Raw genomic sequence first — 5078 nt, forward strand, 5'->3', positions numbered from 1 at the left:
AGATCTCGTTAAGATCTATCTTAAACAAGATCTATTGTTAGATCTTAAGATCTTGACTAGGATTTCAAGAGCTTAACACGGTCTAATCTAAAAAATTCATCTAATCGACTTTAAATCGATTATCGCAAGTTTCATTGACTAATTTCGAATCAAGCAGGTTACACTCGTGATATTTTTTTTTTGTGGTCTTAAATCTTTAGTTGTACATTATCATAATCATTTTGTTTCTTTTTGCAATTAACTTGTTTTCTTCATAATTTTTATGGTTTGCAAAAATAAAAACCATGGTTCTGTGTTTGAAAAGTTAAAGTTAAAGTTAAACCCACATATTAATCTAACTTCAAGATATAATGTATATATACTGAATACCAAATACCTTACAAACATTATAACTAATTTGAATATGAGTTCATTTTGGTAAGATCTTACCATCCTGATCCAATCTTACGATCACGGTCTTGCAAAATATAAAATGATCTTTGGTAAAATCCCCATCTTAGATAAGATCTCGATCTTGACAATTTTGACATAAATCACTTATTTGTTTTACTATGTGATGAATATGTTTCCTTCTGTTGAATAATTATTGAAAGCTGTTATATATAAATTTGCTTATTTTTAAAAATAATTATCACAACTGACTTAAATCTCAATAAAATGGAAACTATCGACATAGGTATACATCAAGTGTAGTTCAAGGGTGTCAGTTGCCTCATGGAAAGTTTTCTTTTATATACCGATGCACTATATATGATATATGATATAACCTCCTCCCCTTACCGCCTTATAATCTCTCTATCATTTCGTTTCTTCCTCATGACTCTCCTTGAAGCTTTGGCCATTCTCATTCTCATATGCCTTACCTTTTTAGTTTTTCATTATAAACCTCAAAACCTAAAAAGTCTTATCAAAAGACTCTGGCTGCCTCTTGGTATGATACCAGATGCCATCACAAACTTGCACCGACTTCATAATACACTCACCAGGACTCTGAATCGTCGTGGAGGTACTTTCAAGTGGAAAGGCCATTGGTTTGCCAACATGGATATGCTTATCACCACAGACCCATTAGACATTCACCATGTTTTGAGCAAAAACTTTCCTAATTATCCAAAAGGCCCAAAATACCGTAAATTGTTTGACATTTTTGGAGATGGAATCATTAATCTCGACGGACATCTATGGGAAATTCACCGCAAAACCATCATGTCGCTCTTTAGGCAACCCAACTTTCAAAGTGCTTTTGAAGCAGTTGTCTGGAATAAAGTGGAAACAGCGCTTTTGCCAGTATTAGAGTCTATATCCAAAACAGGCATGGAAATCGACTTGCAGGAAATATTTCAAAGGTTCACTTTTGACACTATATGCAAGGTGCTCTTAGACTATGACCCTCAAAGCTTGTCTCTAAATTTTCCTTACATTCCGTGTGAGAAAGCCTGGGTAGATATTACAGACGGCATGTTGTACAGGCATCTTATACCCCCAATCTTTTGGAAATTACAACGATTACTGAGGATGGGGAATGAGAAGAAGTTGAGTGACGCATACAATGCAGTTTATCACTTCGTAGACAAGTGCTTAGCTAGAATACAACACGAGTCCATTAACATGGAAAGCCAACATGTGCATGAAAGTTTTGGATTAGTGACATCCCTGGTAACAGAATTCAAAAGCCAAAGCGGCAATTTCGGATATCCTCCCAAAAACTTTGTAAGGGATACCATAGTGACCCTCTTGGGTGCAGGGAGAGATACAACTAGCACAACTCTCTCATGGTTTTTCTATCTCGTTGCAAAAAATCCAATTGTAGAGGAAAAGATCCGAGAGGAGATTCACACCTTTCTGGAGATGAAAGTAGATGATCAGAAGAACTGGAATTCCAAAGAGGTAGGAAAACTGGTTTATCTTCATGGGGCTCTATGCGAAGCCTTAAGGCTTTACCCTGCTGTTCCTTTTAACCACAAAACTCCATTACAGCCAGAAATCCTTCCAAGTGGCCACCACGTTACTCAAAACACCAGGATTATTCTATATTACTATGGCATGGGAAGGATGGAAAAGATATGGGGTAAGGATTGTACGGAATTCAAGCCTGAAAGATGGATTTCAGAGAAAGGAGGTATCAAACATGAGCCATCTTACAAGTTCGTCGCATTTAGTGGTGGGCCCAGGACATGCTTAGGTAAGGACATGAGTTTCACTCAACTAAAGATAGTGGCATCTACAATTATTTATCATTATCACATTGAGCTGGTAGAAGGTCACCCGGTTATTCCTAGCGCTTCCATGGTACTTATGATGAAGCATGGCCTAAAGGTGAGGTTAACCAAAATAAGTATTTGAGCCACACATACTAGAAAAAAAAATAACCGTAATAAATCGATCCGGTGTGAAATTTCAATTTTATGTTATATATGTTTGATAATGAGTTCGATATTTCTAATAAATGCTGTTGCATATGTGTCGTGTAGCAAGAACATGTAGTCATTGCCACATGCATGCATCAGCTGTTTGCATATATGTCACCTATGTTTAGAAGTTTCTATATACAAGTTACTTTGTATTTTGTATCTAAGATATATTTCGGTTTGTATAATGATAATCTTAAAGTTCTCTCTTTATGTCTCTGTCCTTTTCATATGTTACTCTACTGAAAAGAAAAAAAAACCAGATTTTACAAGACATGAAGAAAGTCAACCAAAAAATAAATCTATTCTCTGGAAAAGATTAGTTCACAACCATACAGATTTTTCATCTAATACGTTTTTCTATCAAACTTTAAAACAACCTCTAGAAAATTTAACTGGAAAAAGCATGACAATTCCCTCGTTGCAACTCTTCACCTCAGAGTGGTAGACATCGCTATCGGAACAAAACAAAGCACGAGAGTTGTGGAATAGTCAAGTTTTACACGGCAACCTATATATTCCCGACAACTTTATTAACGCAACTCTCCAAAAATGAAAGTGTAATAGGGTTACAATTTCTTTTGCAAGCTAAGGATAGAGACCGCTACTTTGAATGACATAGAGCTACGTTTTTTTTTCATGTACTATTTTCTCTCTTTTTTTCGTTATACCTACTAGCTATTTCAGGGGTCGTCTATTCCCTCATGTTCACGTATAAGTTTATAACAATACTTGTGAAAAGTAGGGGAACTGTCTACATGGAAGTTTCCCTTTAAACTAGGATCCACTTTAGCAATTTAACCACACACGATTTACCAACTAATTATGCCAGAAATTTGTTTAAACCCAGCGGAAACCATTCAAACAGCCAATCGCAAATAGAAAGGTAGCGTAACTTATAATAAAACAATTCGCACGCTTGCTATTGGACTAAAAAAATGTATATAGTGCAGAATTTTCGTTTGATCTGAAAACAATTAAAAGAGTCATTTCTTCCTAAATGCATACAAGATTTAAAAAAAAAATGGTGAGTTGTAATTGCGACTTGCCAATAGATAGAAAAACAACATTAGTTGATGATGCACAATTTTGGAACTGAATTAAATGGCTGGAGCACACTACTAGAAAATTGGATACTACAAAAGGCAAAATCCATAGATATAAGGCGTTACTTACGGAATTGCGACGGAAAAAAGGACCGTAACATAAACGCTTGTGGGTAAATTTTACCTACAATTTGCGACGGATTAATTACGGAATGCCTATGGGCTTTTTCCGTAGGTATAATACATACGGAATAGCTACGAAATAGTAACAGATTTCCTACGGATTACCGACAGGATCCCCTTTGACTGACATTGACTCTATCACCTACAGATTTCCAATGGCCCATATTACCGACGGATTTTTCGTAGGTATTATGTCACTAACTACTTTTTATTTAAAAAAAAAACAGCAAAATTTTTAAAAATTCCAGCTTTCTGTCCAAAATATTGAAAAAACCCATTACAATAAACTTATAATAATATTGAAATTCAATCAGAAAACTAATAACATTACAATAAAACTAATAAACATAATCTAATACGTTAAAAAAGTATCAAATACAAATACATTACTAATGGACATTGTCTAATAGTACATTAAATGTGTCTAATAATACACATTAAAACCGTCAACCGCAAATGTTTAACTAAGTGCTTACAAACATAAAACTAAGAATTATTTAATGGATTAGTTGGCGAATTACTGGGTAAGTTAAATCGATAAAGGCTGACAAATGTTCTTCACTTTGAGTTTTGAATCAAAGGCCGCCAATTGTTCCTGTTTCAACACATCATAATCAATGATCACAAAAAATACAAAAAATACAATGTAGTTTCATTTCTTTGTTTATTATATCTACAATTTGGAACATTTTTGAAAGTACAACGCTATAAGTAAGACAAAATGATAGTTGGATGTTATAATAAGCATGTATATCTTGCATTAAACTAGCTCACAAATAAAAACACATTTCCTTCTAATAATGGACTCTTCATCATGTTGTTAAATCACTACAATAATCGACTCATTCATCATCTTGTCATCACAAAAAGTTGGCTACGAATATAATGAACCATCATCCATTATAAAGATAGAAATTAAAGCAAATGTATGCATGCACAAAGATAATTATTTAAAAACCACTCACCGCTCCAATATGCCATTCATGGCTACCAAAATCTTTAAAAGATGTTGCATCCAATTCCCAAAAATAACATAAATGTGTCAATTATTTATTAATAGTTAAATACAAGGAAAGTATGTTTAAAGAAATATGAACTAACAATGCAGTAGATTGGAGGAACAATTCTATCTCTTTTAGACTTGTGAGTTAGCATAACAAAGAACCTTGCTCCCAAATCATGTGACCTAAAACTACATTTTTCATAATTGGAAAAGGCTTAAAAGCTTAAGTGCTTAACATTGCTAATAGATTTCAGCTTAAGTTGGCACTCAAACGTGTATGTACGTATGCAAGTTTTGTCAAATTATAAACCGATTACTTATAATAAAGAAGGTGTTGAGAGGGTCAAAGGTTATCATCGGGATGGATTGCTTGGGCTCCAATGGGGCCATAATTGATTGCGAGCGTCATCTAGTGAGACTTCGAACCCCAAGCGGGGG

General features: G+C 34.4%; 1 pseudogene; it reads left to right on the top strand.

Moving 5' to 3' along the window:
• Positions 1-753: 753 nt before the first annotated feature.
• On the top strand, positions 754-2611 carry LOC145071124 (alkane hydroxylase MAH1 pseudogene; annotated as a pseudogene).
• Positions 2612-5078: the final 2467 nt, after the last annotated feature.

The sequence above is a fragment of the Lactuca serriola genome, chromosome 8 (assembly GCF_051521515.1).
Source record: "Lactuca serriola cultivar US96UC23 chromosome 8, Lser_US96UC23_V15, whole genome shotgun sequence".
Lineage (NCBI taxonomy): Eukaryota > Viridiplantae > Streptophyta > Magnoliopsida > Asterales > Asteraceae > Lactuca > Lactuca serriola.